At 44.9% G+C, this 25,788-nt stretch overlaps 1 pseudogene; it reads right to left on the reverse strand.

Annotated features, from left to right (window-relative positions):
* Positions 1–15,856: 15,856 nt before the first annotated feature.
* Positions 15,857–23,292, reverse strand: LOC101420859 (small ribosomal subunit protein uS2-like; annotated as a pseudogene).
* Between the last annotated feature and the right edge of the window lie 2,496 nt (positions 23,293–25,788).

Below are 25,788 nucleotides of genomic sequence, written 5' to 3' on the forward strand. Positions count from 1 at the left end.
TCTCCCCTCTAGGTATTTGGGCTGCTTTCCTGCTCCTCTAAGTGCAAATCACTCAGGACCTGGGGATGCTGCTTTTTAAATAACTCCATTTCCTAGTGGTGTTTGGAACTGATGGGAATCTGGGGAAAAACAAACTAGACTGTTGGAGTTGGCCTTTTAAGTTGTATCTGTTTATCTTGCCAGGGTTACAGATGCTTCTAACAAGCCATAAACTTTGAGCTTCTATCTCACCTCCAGAAATACCCAAGAAAATTGACCGAAAGTGGCTTATTCTACCCACAGAAGGAATGAAAATTAATACTTTTAAGGACAAACTCCCCTTCTTTGTCAAGGTGCCTCTCTATCTCTCCTTTCAATCAAAACTGTCAAACGAAAGCAGTTTCCTAACAAACTGCAATCACATCTTCATGAGAAAGTCCTCTTCAGTGGGTCAGGAGACATTTGGAACATGTCTTCGCTTGACAGAGCTGGGTATGAAGAAGCTCAGGGAGAAGATATTACTTATAGAGCATGCACCAGGCTGTCCCTATTGGTTAGGGGAAATGCTTGTGGTAAGAAACAAGGGTGGTGTCCAAGGATTGATAGCTCTGTGCTGACTTCGCTAAGGTTTTATTTACTGAGCATCTATTATATGTCCAGCATTATATTGGGCACTGTGGGGGATACACAATTTTTTTTTTTTTAAAAAGAGGCTTATTTCCTCTTTGGACTGTATGCCTGGTCACATCTTTCTGGATCAAATGCAAATGGGAACTCTTGGTTATCTTCAGCCAGGACTCTCATAAAATTACTTGGGGCAGTGCATGTGATGTTTTGAGGGCAGAGTGACCTGAATTCAAGTTCAGTGCCACTGCTTACTAGATGTAGCCTAGTGTACTGTAGTTAGCCTCATTTGTAAATAAGGATAATAATATCCTTATTATTATAAGACAGCTTTTAAGGGTACAGAAAAGACCCAATAGGTGGAAACTTTGACCTGCTCCCATTCCCCACCACCCTTTCTCAACACCAGCCTACACGCCAAATCCCTCAAGTCAAGAAAGAATGATTTTTAAATGTGATCTGAAAAACTTTATTGTGGACTGTTGGGTTGTTTCCGTTACACATGAATGGTGTCATTGTGGTTATTCTTACAAACCAGCCTGTGCCACCTTGCCTTTCATAAATAAGTCCATTCACTTGGGGAATGTCTACATTTCTTGTAAAGCCTTGTTAACAAATGTACCTTTTAAAGAAATGGTACCCAAACGCATCATGCACTGGATGCCTCCTGGTTCCCTAAAGAGGACTTGCATGAGAATCTGAAGAGTTCCCGCCTTCACAAGGAGGGGACTTGGAGCAGTAGGAACGTGCCGTGTTGACAGACCCCTGTGACCCCAGCTCTGCTGGTTTGCCTGGTTCCTGTTCTCTCTGCGTGGCTCCTTCACCCGTGTTGGGGGCCCCTGTCCATGGCCGACAGGCCCCACCCAGTGTCTCCAGGGCAAACCAGCCTTGACTCTCTAATAACCGGTGTGGGCTTAGCTGTCAGGCATGCTCCCTGCTGAAAATCCCACCCACGCTCCCCGGAGCTTTTAGGGTAGAGGGCAAGCCTCATTGGGCTCGCTTAGAAGGTCTTCAGATTTGCACTCTGCCCGTCTCTCTAGCCGATTTTCCTACTGCCCCCCCACTTCTGTTTGCTCTAGTCATACTAAACTATTTACAGTTCTTCTAAAGTATTAAGGTATTTCATGCGCCTGTGCTTTGAACATGCCCAGAATGTCCCCCACTGACAACTGTCCTCTTTATTAACTGACTCCTGTTCATCTGTTAAAATTCAACTCAAGCATCACCTTCTTGATAGTTCACTGATGTGAATATTTGTTGTTTTGTCTGCCCATGGTCTGTTTCTCCTTTTAATGCCCAGATTTCCTTTGGGGAATTGCCTTCCACCATTCTCAGTGCACACAGATTAGTTGAGACCCATTCCTGGTTTTGGTATCAGGATCATGTGACTCCGAACTGGAAATCAGAGCACTGGATCTCCCTGAGCAGAGATTGTTCATGGACAGGCATGTGACCTGGATCCGGTTCTGCGATACGTGCACGGGCTTTTTAAGAATTCCACAGAAACATATTCAACAGATGCTGAGCATGCAGTACCAGCCACCCCTTCGTTGGGAATTCAACAGTAAAGCACAGTCTCTACCCCGATGGCTCATATGTTCACAAAAGGAAGAGAAGCTCTCTTGTTCTCTTGTGTTTTGAACATAAACCTGGGGGTCCAAACTCGGGAAGCAGATGTGGCTCAAGTGATTGGGCTCCTGTCTACCATAGGGGAGGCCCTGGGGTCAAGTCCCCGGGCCTCCTGGTGAAGGCGAGCTGACGGCCCACGCCACGGAGAGCTGGTGCAGCAAGATGACATGACAAAGGGAGATGCAAAGGAGAGACAGTGAGAGATGCAGCAGACCAGGGAGAGGAGGGGGCCTAAGCGATTGACAGCCTCTCTCCCATAGCAGAAGGTCCCAGGATCGGTTCCTGGGCCCTCCTAAAGAGAAAGACGAGAAGAAAAGACAAGAAGACATGGAAAGAACACACAGTGAATGGAGGCAGAGAGCATACAGCAAGCACAAACAACGGGTGGGGGGCGGGGGCGGGAATAAATTAAAAAAAAGAAAATCTTAAAAAAAAACCCAAAAAAGCCCCCACAAAGGTCCAAATTCCACAGCCATTTTGCTATCATGTGAAGCTTGAGTATGAAGAAAGCAAGAAAGAAGACAGCAGTGAGAAATGGGGAGAGTACAGGATCTGGTGGCAAGCAAGTTTAGTGTTTAAGAGCCTTGCAAATTAAAGAGTATTAACTGCTACTCCTCTCCACCATTTAGATACTACTTTCCCTCTTCAACTTTGCACTGCTCTATCACTTCACTTATTTATTTGATAATTTATCCTTGGTGTTATTCCAGAAAAAGATTTAAATCCAGTTACATTTATACAGCAATGACGTACGGCAAGTTAATATAATTTGAAAGATGAGTAGCAGAAATAGGACACATTCATAAAATTCATCCCAGAATGAATGAGACACATTTTAGCTTTCAGATTTCTAGTGTCCAATGTGACAAGGGAAACATAATACTTACACAATTAATAACGTATTTAAGATAAACCAATCCTATTCTTCACAGAAGTGCAGCTACTGCTGAATAAAAGAGCAAAACGTAGCCCCCCCTACCTTGGCTATAGAAAAATGATGAACAACCTCCTCAAGAGTACACTGTGTTTCTTGGGCTTGTTTCTCAAAGCAGCCCTCAGTGCAATGCAATTCATTCTTCAGAAGAAGCAGTTTGCTTCAATTCACTTTGCGACAGGTACTTCACAAAATGTATGACAAATACCATAATGTGGGATAGTCCAGAGCACTCTGACAGTGGAGAGAAGGGTCGAGCCACACAGACGGAGGAATCAGGGAAGTCATCCTGGAAGAAGTGCCATCTAAAAGACCAGTTAACCTGGGAAGGAAGCATGTGTATGTGTGTGTGTACTCTTACTCAAGCAGTCTGGCAGAGGGAATATCATGTGTAAAGGTCAGGAGGCAAGTGCAGATATGGTGACTCAAAGGAGCTGAAATATGTCCAGTGTGGTATGGTGGGCAAGGGGACAGTGGTGATACTGGAGGTTCAGATGAGTCTGGAGAGGTGGGCACACACTGGTCATGAGTTGGTTTAAAAGCATAAAAGCAGGGAAGTAGATGTGGCTCAAGTTGTTGGGCTCCCGCCTACCACACGGAAGGTCCATGGTTCGGTACCCAGGGCCTCCCAAAGAAGACAGTTAGCTGGTGTGATAGGCAGGTGCAGCAAGCTGACACAATAAGATGATGCAACAGGAGACACAAGAAGAAGAACATAATAAGAGACACAACAAAGAAGGGAATGGAGGTGGCTCAAGTGATTAGGTCCCTCCCTCCTATATCAGAGGTCCTGGGTTCGGTTCCTGGTTCCTCCTAAAAGAAACAAGGAAGAAGAACAGACACAGCAAGTGCAAATGCCAAGGAGGTGGGAGAAATAAATAAAAAAATAAATCTTTTTTAAAAAAGCATAAAAGCCAGGACAAGTTTCATAGAGGAAGATGGGCAAACTGTGTTCCATGGAACTCTGGGAGCTGAAGGGGCCCCAGGAGGTACTGCAGTTTATAGTCACTCTAGCAAGATGACTAGCTGACCGGCACATCCTTCAGGCCATCCTCCAAAATAGAGTTTTCATCAGGCTTTTGGGAGTTTGGCCAGCAGTGATCTTTTGAAATTATTGTCCCTGGGCAATACTAAGTTATCCTCAGTTGTTGCTTTAACAGTCAGCTGAGCCATCTGATCATCTCTTAGGAAAAGAGAGCCTACCCAGGATCCATTTAAGAATTGAAGGCCATTTCCTCTTTCTTAAAGGTGAGTGGGAGGAGGACATTTGGTCTGGATCCATTCCTTTATCACAGAAACCTTTGTAACCTTTAATTTCCTGTCTCCTCCACTAGACTGCCCCTGGAGAGCAGAGCCCTGCATAATTCAGGGCTCCCACTCCAGGGGTGGCACAGTGATCGGAAGAGACTAGTTGCTTAGGAGGCAGGCAGGGCTGCTTGTCCCTTCCCTGAGTGCCTGGCTCAAATTCTGGCTCAGCCGCAGGCATGTGGGAAGAGGAGTCAGTCGTAGATGGTGAGGCAAGGGGCAGCGGAAGCAGCCATGAGGAGTTTAGGGGTCCGGTCCGACCCCCGGGACGAGGGATCATCAGGGAGTGGGAGTTCACCAGCGGAGCTAAGGGTCCAGTGTGACCATGAGTCCCTGTGGCCAAATGAGGAGGCAGGATGAAATCCCACTGCGTCTAGACATGATGGGGGCACAGCTGCTGGTGGGAGGAGACCCATAGCAGATGCTCAGCTGGGGGGACCAAGATTAACTCCAGACCGCCACTCTCTAGACGGAGGGACTGAGACTGGAAAACAGATCATTTCTTTTGGTTGCCTGATTGAGGCTTCCGTATTTACACTTCACAGGCTGTGGATTTCACGTACCTGTAAATTTGAGAAAGGGAGAGAAAGAGGTAAAATATATGTCCTTTTTGCTCACAGCTATGGCCCTAGCTATTTTATTTCAGATCTTTGTACAGTGCAGAGACCCATAAGGCTAATTTATGCACTTTGGCAGCTCATAAAATCTTTAGAGAGTGACACGATGGCTTCTTATGTCCTTTCTGGTAAGATTCTGGGTGATTTGGTGTTCTTCTTTCTTTTTCTCTCTCTTTTTTTTTAACATCTAAAAGGAACTCTCAACCTTGTAGTCGAGTCACAAAAGGAAGCCTAAAAGCAGCTCTCTGTCTCTCAAACTTTTTAGATCTTAGATTTTGCTACATATGCTCTCCTTTCTATAAAAAGTAACAATATCTGCTTCAGAATGTTGCTTATTCTGCTACTTTTGCCCCAGGCATGCAGATCTTCTATAGATAGCACACAACGTTCCATAAATATCTGCAAGTATGACCTCCACTGTCTGAATTGACTTCCTCCCCGCCCCTCCCCACTAGTGCTGCTGCTGGGGCAGAACTTGGCACAGGGCTCAGTTGAAATAATCGCACAGCTCCTAGCTACCCTCCTGCCCCCACCCTAATTCCCACTCTGAGTCCAGGATTTGTGGGGCATTAAAATAAAACAAGGCTTAAGCAAGCATAAGGAAAAAAAAAAATTACATGCTCAGTAACGTGGTTACAGGCTATCAGTAAAAAAACAAAAACTTTCAAATAGAGACTGCTAGAATTACATAGTCCATTCTCTTCTGAGTTAAAGACGGGGAGAGGGCAACTGGAAAGGTGGCTCCATGCCATTTCGTGAGTAGAAAGACAGGGGGCTTTGCTTGTCAGCTCTGGAAATCCAGATAAGGTGGTCGGATGGCGGGAGCTGTGCCTCCAAAAGAACGTGCTCGCGTCCTCACCCCACGGCCCACGAATACGACTGAATTTGGAAATAGGGTCCTTGGAGATGTGATTGAAATGTGATACAATGAGGTCAGGCTGGAGTAGGGCGGGCCCTAAAACAATAGGATTGGTGTCCATCAAAAAGGGGGAGAGGAGATGGCAGGTGAGGAGGCCCTGTGAGATGAGAGGGGGTGCAGTGGGGCAGCTGCGAGCCAGCGAGCCAGGGGGAGTGCCAGCCAACCTGCCAGCTCCAAGAGGCGAGCCAGGCTCTCCCTGCAGGTCTCAGGGGGCCCTGCCCCACACCTGATTGCTGCCTTCCGGTCTCCGAAAGTGAGAGCCAATAAAATGCATTGTTGACAGCCGTCTAGCTTGGGGTGCTTTGTTCGGGCATTACACAGTCCTCGGCTTTGAGGCCCTGGGATTTGGCTCCTGCTCCCATCCCCTCCCACCAGGATGTGGTTTTCTTGTTAGTGAGAGTCATCCATGGGTCCAGAAATTGGCCTTTTATGTTACTGCGCTGACCACGAGTCTGAAACACAGTCTCGCCGACATTAGCGTCCTAAAGCATTAGCAAAATAACGTGTCACTCATGATGTGATTGAGCCAACTGTATAAAGGAAATTAGTTTACGAAGTCCATTAGGTTGAAAGGAAAATGGGAAGTTGAAAGCATGATAAAATAGCAATACTTTAATTTTCAGGATTAGTTATCTGACAGTGAATTAATTTCTCTTTTAATTTAGCTTCCTGCATTCTAAACTAGTGAAGTGTAAGGGGCTTTACAGAGCGTGGAGGAAATTGGGGTGACCCTCAAATCAACACACTAATCCTTTTCATAAAGTTTCAGAGTTACAACCAACACTTGTTAAAAAGCCCTATATCCATCACTAAAGCAGAATTATTCAATGTGAGAACAAGAGTCCCCACCCCAAAATGGAAGGAAGGAAGGAAGGGAAAGAAAGGAAAAAGAAAGGAAGAAAGAGAGAAAGAGAGAAAGAAAGAAAGAAAAACAAAGAAAGAAAGAAAGAAGAGAGAGAAAGAAAGCGAGCAAGCAGAGATAAGGAGCTAAAAATGGAGTCAAATCATCAGGAATCAACTTCCCCAAATGAATGACTGGAGATGGTGAGACCCCAGCCCCACTCCTACCGCTTAAACTTCTGACTACGTTTGCAAGTTGAATAAATCTTGTCTAATCTGAAAGAAACTTGCTTGTACGCAGCAATAGCACTTTCAGTAGCTGGTTGACTAGGTTAAAACAGGCAGGCAATTCTGTCAGCAGAGCCTGAGAGAAATGTGAGTAAAGTAGGAGGCTTACATCTCAGCTCGTGGATTCACTCTGCGAGAATGAGCAGAGGTGTGTGGGTGATGAGCGGAAAGAGGAAGAGGAGGCGAAGGGAGGGGCGGCTCTCAAAACACAGCCGAAGGAAATGGAGTTCTTGTCACAACCGCGGCAGGAGGACACTGATACTGTTTTTTCCCCCGCAGTTGAGGCGGGCGCCGCTGTCGGGGGAGCGCTGCGCGGGGGCAGAGCTGTTGCACACACATCTAAGTCGTGGGATTCTTCCCGGGGCAGGGCACTGATGCCCATTCACGGTGACTTCTGGCACTCGGGAAGTTGTTGTTATGTTATTGACACTGTTTTTACTGGGGTTGTCAGGTTCGTATTGGAGGGTTACGTTTTCTTGCCTTTTTAATTAGATGTTGAAATCTATTTGAAGAACCTCTCCCCGGAAACCACAGGTCCTTTCCTTCACTAATTTATGGGCCTCCTAAGGGTGGGGACCTAGCGGCGTCAGTGTGAGTGTTACAGTGGCTCATCGCTCCTCCATCTGTCCTGAGGGAGGTTTGCTGGCGTATCAGCTCTGTGGTGTCTGAATCTTTACCCGTCTCTACCCCTCTCCTGGCACGTGTGCTCTCATCATTTTGGCCGTATTTCTTTGTGTTTTACGCTCCAGTTGGAGTGCCGACACTTTGAGTGCAGGGGCCACTTCCTAGGCTTTTTAATAACCCTCACCTTAGCCTTACCACGGGCACGTAATCTGAATGCAATAAATATTTGCTGGTTACTCTTAGGCTTATAAATCGTGTGATTCCACATCCTCAGTGTGCTCTTACGAGAAATCCTACTTTTTTTCAGATTTCCAAGAGCCATGGGAGACCGTTGGTCCGGATCTCGCATTTTATCCAGAAGGAAACTGAGAACAAAGATCAAATGGGCTCCGTGTCTCATGACACAGTGGGGATTGGAATTTAGCGGCCAGACTTCTCCTTTTTCCTTTTCATCCCTTCACAATTGGAGGAACTGGTGTCATTAGGTCAAGTTCAAGAGCCTAGAGACAAGGTGGTAAAATGAATTCGGGGCCTATCGTGGGCTGGTAAGTCACGCTTCTCCAGGTATGGGGATGATGATAATGAGGCAAGTGTAACCCGATTTGTTCCAATTTGTTCCACGAAGCAGAAGCTACCAGGCAAATGCCTAGATAGAAGAACAGGGACAAGCTGGTAACGTGCGCGTCTGCTCCCATTCTGACCCATGACCTTTGCTGCATGGTTTTCTATAAAGGTTCTTTAAAAGTAGCTATTTCTGGGCCCCTAGCCATGAGGGAAGCTTTCTTTTCTTTGACCACAATCCAAAGGAAGGTTTTTTTCTTTTCCTATTTGCCTCCCACGTGCTGGCTCCCCTTTCTTTCCCTCCTCTCTCTATCCTCCCCTTTTTTCCTTCTCAGATCATTTAGTGATGACCCACTATCTGCCGAGTACAATGATAGGAAGACAACAGGGAGACAAATCTGAAAAGGACTACCCCTCTTGCTCTAGAGAAGCTTACAGTTTTATTCAGAGACAAATATTATCAAATATTCACCCAACAGTGAGAGGAAGGCTCAAAGAGGCATCTCCAACGTGTTAACGGAAGCACAAATGAAGTAGCAACAACTAATGGCATTTTGAGGCAAGGCATGTATTTTCTGAGGAAGTGTTCTTGAATCTTTATGGAAGAGTTCTTGGAGACAGGTGGATTGGGTGGAAGAAAAAGATGTTCCAGAAGGAGGGAGCAGCATGTGCAGACACATAAAAACACGAGAGGAGATGGCATCTGGGTTTAGGAACTCAGAAGTTGTTTGGCATGGTAGAGAATTGGGGGTGGGGGGTGTTGATGGCAGCTGAAAGGTGAGGCTGGAAAGCAGAAATCTAAAGGTCACCGGATGCCATTTATTTTAGTATACAGTGATGGGGAGGAAATAACCAGCAGAGTAGAAACTCTGCTAATGTCCTTGTCCTCGAAGTAACACAAGTTGCTGAATTTAAATAGTACTCCTAAGGAAAAAAAAGTATATCTAGGCTCATGCCATTTTCCTAAAAAGATGAAAATTAGTTTTTGGAGATACCTTTCTCCTCCTGGCCATACAGTCTTCCTCCCCAGGTATTGTAGTTTCTAGTTGTTAAGCTAAGGTGGGAAATAAAACAAGCCGCAGAACCCTCAAGGGGCTATCACAAAAGAAAGGGCCTTTTTTGTTTTTTGTGTTTTTTTTTGTTTTTTTTTTTTGAGGCAGGAGGATCTTAAGCTCTTAAAGAAATTTCTCAAAGGATATTTACACAAAGGCCAGGGAGTAAAATAATGGACAATACACTCAGTAGTATTTATGGACAATATAGGGAAACTTCTTGTTTCTGAGCTCTTCATTTGTTAAAGAAATTCAAGGCATATGCTTAGCGGAGTCCCTCAAATCCTGTCCCATAAAAAAAAAGGAGAGAATACAGTTTGGCCCGGAGATTTTGAGGGAAGAAATGACCTAAAACCCCATTTATTTCTGCCCTAGAGGAATTTTAATTTAATCCCCAAATCATGTTTCATTTTGAATAGGACTACAATCTGACTTGTCTTCCAACATAATTCAGCCCCAAAATGAAGCCTGGGTAACTGGATGAGGAAATTTTTGGGGTAGAATTGTTCAGTGTTATCCATTTACAAGGGACAGTTCATCTGACAAAGGAGAGGAGTTTGGGTTGACATAATTACTCTTTAGCTGTTCTCAGCAGTAATGGGTCAACAGGTTCAACTGCTTTTGGAGGCCCCTCCTGGAACATGAAAGTGATGCTATGTAATTAGCCTAAAAAGAATCCGTATCTTCTGTTGGCCAAAGTAGGTTAACTGGGATTTGGAGCCAGTTCCAAATAGTTCAGGTACAGGTAACAGTATAAGAAGGATTAGGCACTTGACTCCCGAATCCTAAAATGTGCCACTGAAAGTGGATGGTCAGAAAGCCAATCCTGCCTGTTCTGATTCTCAGAATAGTGGCAAAATAAAAGTTGTAAAGAAACATTAAAAGCCTTGGATCAATGCACATCATGCAGTTGGGTCATAAATCATTGCCTGTAGAAAGCAGGACTGACACCAAATCAATAATGGCCAGAAAAATTAAATTTTTCATTAAGTGAAACAGAAAACCATGGTTAAGTAGTTCAGCCTAAACCCAGTCTGTCTTCAGAGGGATGTAACAGACTGTGGGACCGAGGCCCTGAAATCTGTTGACAAGAAAGCTGCTGGCATAGAACTGGTTTTTAATGGTCTTGGGTCCACCCCTGTAATGGAAATGCACATTTCTACACAATCCAGGCATGTTAATTAGAAGTTAGAGAGCCCCAAGGGGCAGAAGGTCTTTTTTTGGGTCTTTCATCTCGACATCTCTGAGGGAAGGTTCTGGAGTCTGAAAAACAGAAGTCCATGTCCTAAAGTTGAAAGAGCAGAACTAAACATTGAAGGGGATCAGTTCCTCACAATGCATACCTGCCCCAAGCCACTCCTGGCCACTCCTGGCCACTCCTGGCCCCCTGGCCCCCTGGTCCTCCTGCCGAAGGACAGCCTCCCTCTGCCCGAGGGCTACAGGAGCGTCCCTCTCTCCCCTCCCTCCTTCTGTTCCTTTTCCTCCTCTAGTGGGAACTGATTGTAGCTTTCTCCGAGGTGCACTAAAATTACCTTCTTGCTAATCTGCCAGTGTTTTCTTGGCTCCTCGGCAATTCCTTCCCAGAAAAAGGGCAAAAAAGAAGGGTGGATTCTATACCAGAAAGCTCTGTTTTCACACGTAATTGATCTCTCGTTCCTACTGGCACCACTCGGAGGCCCACCCTGGCCTTAACCCATTTTTCAGTCAAATAGTTAATGATCTATAAACAAATACATAGCTGCTCACAAGGGTCCACTATTAAAAATATTTAAAAAAAGCCCTGAGCTGAATCTTTTGTAGAGCAAAGCATCTTTTTTTTTGCATGTGTGATGTAGAAAGCTTCCCCTAATTTATCTGTTTTATAGGTTAGTGCACTCGAGCATTCTCTAACCATAAATGTAATGTTGTAGTTACAGTCCAAGAAGAATGCTGATGAGATTTCCAGGTAAATTCAGACAAAATGGGGTCTGATTTTCTTACCACTGCAGGATGGCTGTTAAATTGACATGTCTCATTCTCACAACCCATTCTTTCCCTCTGCTCCACATTACAGACTAACCCCTTCTTGCCTTCTGAGAGAGGGGTGGAAGCCTTTGCAGAGAGAACCCTGACCTTTGGGGAAAGAGCTGCAGGAAGGAGACACCCTATCAGCCAAACAGGGAGAGAATGTAAATGCCCGAGTACAGTCTATATTTGCCTGCCCCTGGGAACTTGACTTCTGAGAATGCAGTGTACGGTTGGAATGTTTTGTCTTTGTTGATGAAAGTATTGTTCCAGCAAGAAACCTATTATATGAATAAACAAAGAAAACAGGCCATTCTAATAGGAGTGTTTTGGTAATTTCTGTTTTTTCCCTCCTGTATTGAAAGAACATGTTCATTAAAAAGTTTTTGAAAAATATAGGAAAGCACAGAAATTTATTGTTTCGGTCTTTTTTTGTGGATATTATGTTTTACAGGCTGCTGTGACAACCACCACACAATGGGCTGGCTTAAAGAGTGGGGATGTATTGGCTCACGGATTTGAGGCCAGGAAAAGCCCAAAGTGGAGGCATCAGCAGGGGACACAAAGCCCCCAAAGTCTAACATTCTGCTGCTGGTTGTCATCCATTCTTGGGGTCCCTTGTCCTCCCCATCAAATGGTTCTCTTCCGGATTCCGTTGACTTCCAGCTCCGGGCTCCTCTCTGTGGCTTTCTCTCTGTAAAGCCTCCAGTAAATCAGACTGAGACCTGCCCTCCTTCCATTGGGTCACACCTTAACTAAAAATACCATCTTCAAGAGGCCCTGTGTACAAGGGGTTCACAGGCATCGTCATCTTTCCTGAGGTGGCTGACAGGTCCACCTCAAAGCTTGGGTAATGCTGAAGAACAGAAAAAGTAAAATCATGTTTCAGTCCTTTTGCTTGGTATAACTTGCTGTACCTTTTCTTCCTTTATCACTTTAGGCATTCCCATGTGAAAACCAATCTCTCTGTAAGGATTTCTTTTGCTTCCCTTCTCCCTTGGGAGGAAGTTAGGCTCTCTGTTGATTGTGCTTCCCTGGCACCCTGTACATAACATGATCATGGCTCTGAGGACATCATACTGCAACATTTTTTTTCTGTGTTCTCATTTAGATTGAGCTTCTTGAGGAAGTGACCACATCTTTATATTCCCATTGCCTAGAACATTACCATAGCCTATTGAGGGTTCTTAATAAAAGTCTGCTGGATGAATGAATAAATGAATATTTATGTCTATTTAGATTTTGTTAGGTGAGCAAGAGCAAGCTAAGGGAGCTTTTAAAAAAATAATTTAAAAAATGTATACATTGTGTCTTTCATCCCTGTAAGATCTGTTGTCTTGTATGTGCAGTGATATTTTCTTCCATATATTCTTCCAGTGTCTTATATTTTTCCATTTTATCTTCAAAAAAGCTTTAGGTTACAGAAAAGTCACGTAGAGAACATAGGGGAGTCCCATATACACAGTAATGTCCCCTTTCCCCCTCTCTCCTATTAATAATATTTTACATGTGAATGGTACATTTATTACAATTGATGTCTAAATATTGAAATATCGCTGCTAATGATGGCCAATGGTTTGCATTATGATTTACTGTTGGACTGTACACTTAGATAGGTTGTTTTCTTTTCCATTAAAAAAAAAAGATACATAAATCTCACAAAATGTTACATTAAAAAACATAAGAGGTTCCCATATACCCCACTGCCCATACCCTTCACTCCTCCTACATTGATAACTTCTTTCATTAGTGTGGTACATTCACTGCATTTGATCAGTACATTTTGAAGCACTGCTACACAGCATGGATTATAGTCTATATTGTAGTTTATACTCTCTCCCAGTCCATTCAGTGGGTTATGGCAGGATATATAATGTCTTGCATCTGTCCCTGCAATATCATTTGAGGACAACTCCAAGTCCCCAAAATGCACAATATCACACCTCTTTTATCCTCTCCCTGCCTTCAGCAACTCCCGTGGACACTGTCTCCACATCAATGATACATTTTTTCCATTGCTAGAGTCACAATAATTCTATATTAGAATACCAGTAAGTCCACTCTAATCCATATTTTATTCCTCCATCCTGTGGACCCTGGGATGGTGATGCCCACTCCACCTCTAAATCAAAAGGGGCTTAGATCCCCCATGACTGATGGATGGGATTCTTCTGCTTCCACTTGTAGACTCTCTCGGTTCCCTCATGTAGTGGTTGACCATCCTCACCTCCATGTTAGCTGACCTGGGTAAGTCCAATGAACTGGAGAGTAGGTGCGGCATCTTTGCTGAGGTTCAGGGCCCAGCTGGCACATGGACAGTCCAGAGATCAAGTCTCCTGCATACACCAACTCCAGCACCAATCACAGGTTCAGTAAAAGTGACAGAAGAGGCATGTGCAGAAAGGTCACATCTGAGTCCAACTCCATCACACTCAGGAGCACAAATCCCAAAGAAGGGTCCACTGACAAGGCACTGATCTCCAGAGCCAGCTGCCATGATCATAGAACCTGTGTGTCTCTACAGCCCTCGGGAGCACCCCTACTTGGGGTTGTATCTACTTTGGCTGTCTCTGGGATCCTGCTGATTATGTGCATAAGCAGGACCCCTCTGATGACCTCCCAACTCATTTTGAAGCCTCTAGCTAAGGGAGATTTTAAAGTAAGGGAGTAGCAGGATCTAATTTAGGAAGATACGTTGACTGGACTTTACCAAAGGTTTGGCATTCAGGTTCTTAGGTATGTGCTTAATTAATGGGCCTATTTCTTTTCTATCTTAAGCATTTCATTTGCTGGAATTTTGTTTCGTTCTTTGGTGTTCTGAAGATTGTAATTACTTTTTTTTTTGGTTTGATTTTCCATATATGTTGGGTAATACTTTATTTTGATAGTCTGTACTTTCATTATTAGCAAGCAAGCCATCTTTTTCAACACTACGACCATTTGATCATGGAAAGTGGGTGGGAAAATGTTGTGCCACTTACTGCTCGGTAGCGTTAGGAGCTGTCAGGCATGGTTTCAAGTTTCACAGGGGACTTCAGTTTTCAATGCATAATGTTTCTGTCATTGTTTCCCTCCATCCACTGAAAGCCCCTTAAAAGCAGGATCTGCGTCTTCTTCATGCCCAAGCACAGTGCCTGAAAAGTGGTAGATACCAAAAAGGAGTACTGGGTAAATTAGTTGGAAGACTGACTGACTGAAAGTTTGAAGGGATGAGGTTTCTCAAAGAAAGAGCACATTTGGATTTCAGTCATACTGTAGACTCACCAGAAGGGTGAAGGAGACAGAAGCTCTAATCGCAACGATTTTAACAAGGCTGTATGCAGCTGCTACTCCCTTCAGAGATAAATGGTCCTAGAGTCTTGGGGAAACTCTTTGGCAAGAAGTTAGGTAAGCTGGTGAAGTTCATCTTCCTTTGCAGAGTTGACAGGCCCTCACACATGTTCTGCATTACTGCCTGGATGAGCAATGCCATTTGCAGCCTTTTGCTTGGGAATTAAAGTCGGCAACATCTTTTTTTTTTTTTTTACATTTTATTTTAAATGAGCTAATGTCTCTCTGTTCTCCTCAATTCCCCTTTCTTCTCTCAAATAACGCTTCCGGTAAAACGTGAGGCTTAAACAGGGAGAAGAAAGGCAGAGAGAGAGGTTCTGCCGCTCCCGCTGCCTTTCTCACGGGGGATGAGTGTGGCCCTGGGACAGATGGGAAAGGAGGTGACACGTCAGTGTTCCGGATCCTCGTGGTGGGCGACGCTTAGTGGGCGATCCTGCAGGCCTGCCCAGAGCTTCTTGCCGCTCGCTGGCTGCGGCCTTCTCAGTACAGTTCTCTCGTTGCAGACGCGAGCAGGCTCGGACGGAGCTACATGGAATCTATTAAACGTGCACGATGAGGGCTCGTGCTCGTCCCCGGGGACGCTCCCAGGGCTCTCCGGGCCTGTTATTTTTTCTGTCCTGAACAGCCGTAAGGGAGCCCTGCCCGCGCGCCCGGCCTCGCCCAGTGCCCCAGGCGGCTCAGGTCCCAGGTGTCCTCTTCAGCCCCGTCACCCAGAGCCTGGCGCTGTACGCGGTGCGGTGCGGCCTTCACTTGCGCAGAGGCCCTCGGTTTTCTCGACACCCCGTTTCTGTTCAGGAGACGACCTTGGTGGGGTGAGAGGTCCCAGGCACGCGGGACCCCCCGACCCCGCGGCGCGGGCTGCGGGGCCTGGGGGACGGCCCGCCGCGGCGTCTCCCCTCAGCGCCGGCCTCTCGCGGTTCCCGGCTGTAGCGGGAGGGACGCCGCCGCGGGGCCGCCTGAGGAGGGGCGCCCTCTGCTGGTGGCGCGCGCCTTCTCCCCTCCCAAGGGAGCGTCTCTCCTCCCCGGGGACAGCAATGGAGCCACTCTCGTGTACCTCAGGGAAACCGTTTCTTCTTCAACGGTCCCCAAACACTCCTCCTCACTCACCTAAACGCTCGCCCCAAGTTTAAAAGGAACGTTATCAGAGAGTTCAAGAAGCCCGACTCTGCGTACACTGTATTTCTGCAGCATCGTTTTCCTGAGAAGAGATGAAACGCGTTTCCTCAACGGCGTCGGCAACGTCACACGTTCTGTTTTTCTGCTGTATTTGGGATTGTGGAGGGATTACACTTATTTAAGTCGTGTCTGTCACGAATATATACTTTTTTCCTGATGGCTGAAATGACGTTGGACTCCCTTTCCCTGTCCCTGGGACCCGTTGGCTGGCTGCGGCCTGGTTGCAGGTGGTCGTCGCTGTCCTGCGCGCGCCCAGCACGTCCCGCCCCCCCTGCTTGGGGCGGGCTTCCCGCCACGTGCTCCCGCGGTGTCTCGGAAGATGCCCCTCCCCTCCGGCCACTGCTGATTGGGTCAAGGGTGTGCCGCGAGAGCCGCGAGGACGCTTACCGTGGGCTCCTGCGGGGAGCTGGTTTCTAAGAGACCGCAAGTCAAACGTTTTCCTTGCGGGCCGTGGCGGCCATTTTGTACTCGCCGGGCGGGCGAGTGGCGCCGGGTTCCGCTGAGAAGAAGGGGCGGGAGGGCCAGGAGGTGGGCCGCGTCGCGTTCCTGTTTGTCTTCCCGAGGCCTGGCGGCCTCGTTCCTACCCTCGGGTTGTGAGTCACCTCTGCGTCTTCATGATACATCTCTCTACTACTTTTTATTTTTTGCCTGAGCAAGTGTGAGTTTTTTTTTCTGTTTCTTCTAGTCAAAAAAAAAAAAACCCTTTACTAGTTCGCATTTACTGAATTAGTATTTCAGTCGGTATGGTCACTCTTCCAGAAAGGAGATAAAAAAGATAGATGGGAGGAAAGTGTAAAAAAAAGGCTTATTATCACACTTGGAGGTGGGATGTTTTCTTCCTTTTTTTTTTCCTTACCTCCCCAATAGTCGATTCACTTTTTATTTTAATTTCATGTAATATATTTATATTTCACATAATATATTTAGTTCATAATAGCACAATCATCCAGTATTTGTCCTTTTGTGTCTGGCATGCTTCACTCAACATAATGTCCTCCAGGTTCATCCATGTCATCATACATTTCATGACTTCATTTCTTTTTACGGCTGCATAATATTCTATTCTAGACTCACTCCTTGAAGGGAACTTTTTGGTGTGTGGGAAAAGTGGGAGATTGGAACTGAGGACAGCAGATAACAAAGAGCGGGATGTAGCTACAATTGGGAAAGAGATTCTTTTTTTTTTAAAAGTAGAAATGATGTTTATTTTCTGACAGCCTCATTTCATTTTTCTGTTTCCCAGCCTGTGAAAGACCAGCTAAGCCCACTCTGTGTTCCGTTCCTCCCACAGAGTGGCCTGAGCAGTGGGACCTGCAGATCCGCCTTCAGGGAGGGAGCCGGGAACTGCGGCCTGGGCACAGGGACATCTGCCACCTTCACGCCAGCCTACGGCCTCAGGTTGAGAAGCAGGCTGCTCAGGAGCTGGAGCGGCCCCGTCACCCTGAAATTCCTCCTTGTCCTCAGCCTTTCCAGCAGGAGTCTGGGCTTCGTTTTCAGTCTCCTCAGGATCTCTGCTGTAAAAAGCAGGCGTGACTCCCGGAGATGGTGCCCGGCAAGCGCACAGCTTCCTGGGCCAGTGTCCCCATCAGACCCTCTGAGTGCACGCCCTTGCTGTTGCATGGGGTGGCAGTGCCCACACAGAGCAGAGGAAGGGCTGTCACACCGAGCAAACGTGGGCAGATCGACATAAGACGTCTCTGGGAGAGGTCAGTGGTCAGCCTGGGATCAGGAACCAGCAGAAGACGTGGCTCAGGAAGGCTGCCTGGACCTGGCAGGTGAAAGTTCCAGGAGTGAGGTGTTCAGAAATAGGAGTAGCCCCCGTGTCAGCCGCAAACATCTGCACAGCCCCCTGGCAGGGATTCCTGGAGGACATGACACTGACATCAGCTGGGATTTCATTGACAAAAAGGGCAGGAGCTGCCGACAGAAGCGTCTCCCAGGTCCTCTTCAGCCTTATGATGCAGATGCCATCACTTGTCCTTTTGTAGATGTACTTACTCTTCCATCTGGAAGTCAAGGTCCTGCCACCTAAGTGGGTTCCTGATGAAGGGATTTGTAGAACGTCATTCTTCCTCAGCTGCAGGGCATGGAGGCCTCTGGACCTTGTGAAAGTTTCCCTTTAAGTTACGACGGGCACTCACAAAACCCTGTGGACCCCTCTGTGGGTAGCACGGGGAGCAAGAAATAAATTTTTAAAGACAAAGTTCGCTAAGTTTCACGTATGTGGAATATGTGGCCAACAGAAAGGTCCTGGTCCTTTCAGGCAGATAAAATGTTGAGTCTTGGATCCTTCTAGAAGACACATACCATTAGAAGGAGCCGGGGATAACTTGTTCTTGGAAGTCCCTTCATAGATGTTTTAAATTTTGAATATTACCATCTTATTTACGTACTGGGGAGATTAGGGGGCCCTTGAAAGTTGTTTTGATAATCACCCCTCCCTTTTTTCACATATCCCTTTTGACATATCCCAATTATGATGTGACTAATTCAAATGTGATTATTATTCAAACACAGATATTCTTGCATTTTCATTACTAGAAAATAACTTTCTGCCTGTCAGAGCCAAGTTATGGAAAAGGCAGCATTATCTGTTTTTCATAAAGCACATTCTTTCTCTGCCTTGTGCCAAAATTCTGTCTCAGTTGAAAATAAAGTGGAAAAATGTTCATTGTGGTTGATGTATAGTTTTTATGAGAAGGAATATATTATGATTCTAACTCTATTCTTTGACTCTCTGTTCTGATTTCCAGGTTACGTGGGGAGAATATTTAAAAATCTGGGAGAGCAGGTAGAATATGGACTTAAAAGAGGAATGTTAGATAATTTCTTTATTTTGACATTAGAGTATTAAATATTAAAAAAAAAATTAACCAGGAACTTAAAGAAAAACCTTCCATAGAATAGTTTTTACTTTCACTTAGGAAGAGCAAGGCAAAGAAATGTTAGCCTCATACACTAGGCAGAGGTGAAAATTGTCTCCCCAACTAAGTCCATTAAAAATGTTGTCTCTACAAGTTTCTCTTGGCAAAACTTCTTTTCAGAGCTAGAATTTCACTTTTATGTACCCAACACGGGACTACAGGTGTATCGAAGCTATTCTACTTTATGTTCCCTATTAAATTGATGGATTTGAGTAGATAGACCTTCTTCTGTTTTTATCTTCCTTTGCAACCTGAAATGAACAAGCGCTTCATGAATTTTTCCTTCTTGCTTTGGTTTCCCCTTGTTACACATTTTGCCAGATGGCTGAGTTTCATTGAGAGGGGAATTTTCCATAATAACACAGTACTTGGTATCCATGGCCAATGATCCCACTCCCCGCTGCCATCTGCAGGAACCATGGAATGGAATAAAGTGGTAAATGAGTCAGGCCTGGCAGAGCCTGGGGGAGAAGGAGGAAGGTACCCTGAGCACATGAGAGGCGACTTAGATTTCCAAAGACGTGAAGGGAAAGTTTATGAGAGCAAGAGCCGAGTGCTGTATGTGTGTGTAATTTAGAGCACGTAGCTGGAGGACATTTGGACAGATGTGCAACATGTGCAGCACAACTTAGCATGGAGGAGGGGAGCGCTGGAGAGGAGAGAGGGACATCGCTCAACTGCCAAAAGAGAGGAGGCTAGACTCCTGGGCGTGCGAGTGAGAGCTTGATGAGGGAAACATTGCCAGAGAGAGGCAGGGGATGCGCGTCCTGCAGTTCGCTGTGTTTGCCTGATTTTGGTTATTAGAACAGAAAAATAAGAAATGAAGCTCTCTATTGAGAGCCTGGATTTGTAACATTCAAGAAATTCCACGACACTTGGAGTCTGTAGGCAGAGTAACCATCACGTGAAATCTAAACAAGGGGACTTATTCTGGAACCAGAATGTTCACTCAGCCTGGGATAAGACTGTTAACATGCAAGTATGGTATTCATTTAGACCGGGGTTCATGAAAGCTAACTTTTTGGACTTAGTGGCTTTTGGCAGATTATACAACCTCTCTGGACTTCGATTTCCTCATTTGCAAAATGAAGCCATTGGTCCAGATAAGTGGTCTCCAAGCATTTCACAACAGTTCTCCTTAAAGGGTGCCTCCGCCTTTACCTCTAAGGTTCAGGCAGAGCTGTTAAGGCTTTTTCTGCTAATGTCTTCGACGAGTGCATTCTGCTGATTAAAATAAAAAACACTTTGGAACCCCTAGATTGCACTCCATGTTCCCTTCTAGCTCTAAAAGTCTGCTACCTTAAATAGATGGCAATTGGGGCTGACACGAACACACGGCGATTCATTCAGCAGGTCAACAAATAATTACTGAGTATCTACACTACACGAAGCACGGTTTTATGCATAGAGGATAAAGCAGCACAGGAGACAAAGCTCTTATCCTCGCAGCATTTACATTCTAGTTGAGGGATAGATCATAAATGAGAGGGTTACAGACAGTGATTAGCATATTAGAGCAGGATAAGGCCATAAAGAGCCATAGGGGTCTCCCTCAGGAGTGACAAGTGAACGTGAATAGAGTGATTACAACTGAAAATGGGAGGATGGCAGCCAGCATCCATGTGGAATCTGAGCCTCCTCTCGACATAGAGGTGCAATGGACACAACCAATCCAATGTCCACATAGAAGAGGTGGCATTGGATTGGGAAAAGTGGACATGGTGGACGATGGGTATGGGGAAGGGCAGGAAGAGATGAGAGGTGGGGGCGTATTTGGGACGTGGAGCTGCCCTGGATGGCGCCTCGGGGGTGATCACCGGACATCGTGGATCCTCACAGGGCCCACTGGATGGAATGGAGGAGAGTATGGGCCATGATGTGGACCATTGTCTATGAGGTGCAGAGGTGCCCAAAGATGTACTTACCAAATCCAATGGATGTGTCATGATGATGGGAACGAGTGTTGTTGGGGGGGGAGAGGGGGGGTGGGGGGGTGGGGTTGAATGGGACCTCACATATATATTTTTAATGTAATATTATTACAAAGTCAATAAAAAAAAAAATGGAAAAAGAGGTTGGGAAGATCTGGGGAAGAGACTTGCAAGCAGAGGGAACAGTGGTAAGAGCTGGAGGCAGGCATGAGCCTGAGATGTCGTCTTCACTACATGAACTGATCTTCATCTCCAGCCTCCATGCTCCGTAAAGAGCAGAAACACTTGTTTCTGCCAATTGAAGATACCGCAATCTCTTCTGGTTTCAGTGTGCCCGTCTTAGTGCCTCCTGCCCCCTCCTGTGGCTCCTCCCACCTCAACTTCACGGCAGCCTCCTGAGCATCTGGGCTGGTTGCCGGGTCTTTTCCTGTCCTCGACCTGGGTGTCAGCCTCTGGCCTTGCTGCATCTGCTGAGGCTAGGACAACGTGCCTTGACATTCTTTGCTAACACTGTAATCTGCCTGGTCTATGGGTCACCATTGCTCATGACCCTTCTGGTCTGGGGATCGAGCCTCATCCAGAACCCTGGGGCTCTCCATTTGGCCTCACACCTCTTTGGTCAGCTCAGCAATCCCTGGGTATGGAACCGTCAGGAGTTTTCTTGTTCCATGCCAGATTGGGCAAAAAAAAAGTGTTGTTTTCCTTTGCTAGGCTGGTGAAAGCAGATACCATAAGATGGGTGGGCTTTAGTGATGGGGATTTATTAACATACAAACTTACAGTTTTGAGGCTGTGAGAATGTCCCAGTCAAGGCATCATCAAGGCAATGCTTTCTTCACGAAGACTGGCTGCCGGCGATCCTTGACCCCTCTGCCACAAGGCAAGGCATGCGGCAGTGTCTGCTGGTCTCTCCCTTCTCTTCTGGGTTTCATTGATTTCAGGTTCTGGCTTTTGTGACTTTCTCTTCTTTTCCTGTTTTTATCCCATTTATAAAGGATTCCAGTAAGAGGATTAAGACCCGCCCTGGGCCAGGCCTTGACTGAAGTAACCTCATCAAAATGTCTTACTTAGGGAGCAAATGTGGCTCAAGCAGTTGGCTGCCTGCCTCCCACATGGGAGGTCCCAGGTTCAGTTCCTGATGCCTCCTAAAGATGTTGAGCAGACATAATGAGCGGAACAATGAGGAGACAATGAGTGGACACAAGGAGCAGATGACAAGTGCAAACAGCTAATGGAAACAATGAGCAGACAGATGAGAAAACCATCTTGGGGAGTGGCTTAAAAAAATGGTCATACTTACAATAGGTTTACACCCACAGCAATGGAGAAGCTTTAAGAACATGATTTTCTGGGGAACATATAGTTCCAAACCACCACAGGTGTCAAGAGTCTGGACTCCAGCCACAGAATTTGGGCTTGCCTCTGGTTCTGCTAAGCTGAGTGACCTTGAATCACTTTGTGTTTTCCTCCTTCTCTTCTTTGGCTCAGTTGTCCAATCTATAAAATAGGGATGATCATGATAGTATCTACCTTACATGGTTGTAGCAAAGTATAAATGGGTTAATATACATATAAAATGCTTCTAAAAGTCCATGGTATGTAGTAAATACTGCATACGTGTTTTATCTGTAAGACTGGGTCACTGTTCTCAGGCCCATCCACCTTGCTTAGTGTGGCTGCTTCACCTGGTCTGCCTCAGCTTACCCCAACTTATCTGAATGGGAGCCTCATTTAAAATGTAGCAGCAGACCCCAGAAGTTCATGCTTTACAAAGCATTTCACATGGCATTATCTAATTGCATCCTCAACAGACATTGTGACGTTTGAATGACAAACCCCTTATTACACGTGAGAAACAAGCCTTGAGGGGTCCCGACTTGCTCACACAGGTAACCAATGGCCAAATTTAGGCTTTCCAAAGAAAGGGTTACTGCTTACAATGCCAGAATTTTTTTCACTATAGTTTAGCCGTCTTTATGAAAACCTATAGAGAAACCCACAAGTCAAAATATAGGAATAACCTGTTTTATCAAATTCTTGTTTCTTTGCTTTTCCACATCATTTTTCATGTCATTGCTTACCCTTGCCACAAGTCATTACAATGTTATGAGTGAAAGTGGAGTAGAAGACGTAACTTTGATTTACTCTAGTGCCTTTGTGTTTTATTTTAAACATCATTTAAATAAGCCTCATTTTTTAACTTCTTGGAAGAATCTTGATCCCTCCCCCAGCCCATTTATTTCAATGTAAATTGTAAAATAAAATTGTTAAATAGATGAATTGATTATTCATCAGATAGTTGTGGCAGGCCATGAGATCAATTATTCATCACTGTAAGTGAGAGAACAGTCTACGTGAAAAATAAAATCAAACACAATTCAGGTTAAATACAGTTGGGTTTCATACCAATTGTTCCCTTTCAAATTGCAATTCTTGCAATTAAGTCTCACTGGAATTAAAGTGTGAACGGACTGACTGAAGCTCTGAGTTATGGTTGCGTGGAGCGTGTGAGTGGCAACGTCGTGGTCACAGGCGGTGCCCAGCAGCACGGCCATGTTTGCTCTTTTCTCTAACCAGTACTCTAGTCAAAATGAAAGAATGTTTCAATAATGACTGTCCTTTCCCTCCCCCACAAATCATTTATAGTAGGCAGTAACTTTATTTTTTTTGAAATATATATTTTAAAAGATACTTAGATTATAAAAATGTTACATAAAAAATATAGGGATTCCCATATGACCAACTCCCCCTACCCCCACATTTTCCCACATAAACAACATCTTAAGTTGGGTACGTTCACTACAATTGATAAACGCATTTTGGGGCACTGGCACTGAGCATGGACTACAGTTTATATTGTAGTTTACACTCTCTCCCACACACTTCTGTACGTAATGGGAAGATATATAATGGCCTGTATCTGTCGTTGCAATGTCATTCAGGGTGATTCCCAAGTCTCGACGATGAGCAGGCAGTAACTTTAGAAGTGCATTTAATTGTTGAAAGTAGTTTCTAGTAGAAAACTTTGAATTATAATGCAATTTTTGAGGAAAAGTTCCGTGTTTTATCATGTGAGATTTTTTTTTTCTGTTTTGGCTCAGCCTTTAAGGACCAGTGTTTGGGTTTCGTTGAATGTTAGAAAATGTTGAATGTCTCCAGAGCGTTTAGAGTGGGACTCTTTGGCTTGGAATGTGTATTCAACTTCAGAGAGCATCCGTGGAAACGTTAATTGGGGAGGATCCTGGCTTATCCCCGGTTATGTTCTTGCAGCCTTTGCTTGTATGTATTTATTATGTATGCATTTCACTCAACTGTTTGCTCCTACCAGGAATGGTTAGACAAAATATCCTCTGCAATATCAAGATCTGCACTGCAGTAACGAAGCCTGAGCTCTGGCAAGGGGCTTCCATTTTCTCCATCTGAGGCCCTCGTTAAATCATGTCAAGTAATTTCAAAGTTGAACTCTTTTTTCTTGCTCTAGAAAGCTTGCCAAGTGCATTCCTGCTTACATATTGAGGGAATCTGGAGAGTCATTTAAAGAAAGTTGAGAAGAAGAAAAGAAACATTCTAATTTCCATGGCGCTGGTAAAGAATTACAGCACGTTATCAAGGTGTATCATTTAGGTATTCATTTTTAATGTGTGTCATTGTTGTGTGGCAGTAATCTCTGCACCTATTTATAGCACCTTGCTTTGCAGGAAATCTCCACCGAGCTTTTACTAGGGGTCTGTTGCACCCAGACTAAAAGGAAATGCAATTTTATGTTTTTTACGCTCAGAAGTCTGAAAGGAAGATTGTTTTTTTAAGAGGGCTGCACAGAACAGAACTAACTTTAATTACCACCTTGAGGTGTCAACAATTAGGGAAACTGAGGAAGTCACAACTTTGAGATGAGAGAAACTTTTTAGGTAGCTCTATAAGGTGTTTGAAAAGGTACCTTGTCACTTTGTGAAGTGCCAGTTTCTCAAGTACTGTTTAATTATCTGTCAAAGTTTGAATGCCCATGAAAAATGCATCAAGTCAACTGAACTTGTCTGAGAAAGAAGAAAAATTCTTTTTTTTTTTTTTTTTTTTTTGGTGAAAGCCTCTGAGATAGATAAAATTAGAGCTGCTTTAAGAATAAAATTTAGACTTTTTTCTCTCTGTTCAAGTTATTTTAGGTGACTAAGCAAATTATTTTAAGAGAGATTGACTTTTTTTTTTTACTAGACACCTTTCAAAACACAAAAACCCAAATCTTACTTATTGACTGACTTCATTTTTACATGTGTTCATTAGAAACTATATCCTGCCTAAAAAGACATGGACCCATCACCTGTAGGCTGCTACTTGGGAGGAATAATTGTTCAATCAAGTATATTTTCTTCTTTTTAGTTACACACCAATATTTCCCTTTGCTTGCGCTTGGCTTGCCCCCTGTCTCCAACTTCTATTAAAATTATGACGACTCTATCCTGGACCCCGGGTCCTTCTTGCAGACTTTCTTTTCCACTGTCTAGGAGCAGCTTTGTATTCTGAAATGTAAGCAGAGAGAAAGTTTACCCAAAGTGTTTCGTTTAACAACTGATTTTTGAAGGCCACTCTGGGACAGGTTCAGTGTCAGTGCTGGAATATAGCAGTGAACATAATGAGGAAAAATCCCTGCCCTCAGGGAGCTTCCATTCAATGGGGATGGGTATCAGCTTCTTATGATGAAATATGTCAGTCTACCTTAAGTCTTTTCTAGCTTTCTCTTTCCAAGATATGTACTAGTGCAGTTAAAATGCACTCTACCAAGATCGAGATAAGACAGATTCTTGTTTTAGTTTTAGTTTTTTTAGGAGCTACCAGGGATTGAACCTGGGACCTTGTACATGGGAGCCATATTCCTATTAAGAGAAGATTGCCTTCTCTTTGCTAAGGCAATTAGTAATTCGGAGCCAAGAGCTCTTTCTACTCTACCTGTCTTAACTTGGTTATCAAGGAAGATGACTTCAGAGGAGAAAGCTCTAAAAATCAGCTCTTCCCACAGGGCAACTAACAATCAGCCAGAATCTGCCTGGAGCAACTCT

This window comes from Dasypus novemcinctus, chromosome 12 (genome assembly GCF_030445035.2).
Source record: "Dasypus novemcinctus isolate mDasNov1 chromosome 12, mDasNov1.1.hap2, whole genome shotgun sequence".
NCBI classification, from domain to species: domain Eukaryota; kingdom Metazoa; phylum Chordata; class Mammalia; order Cingulata; family Dasypodidae; genus Dasypus; species Dasypus novemcinctus.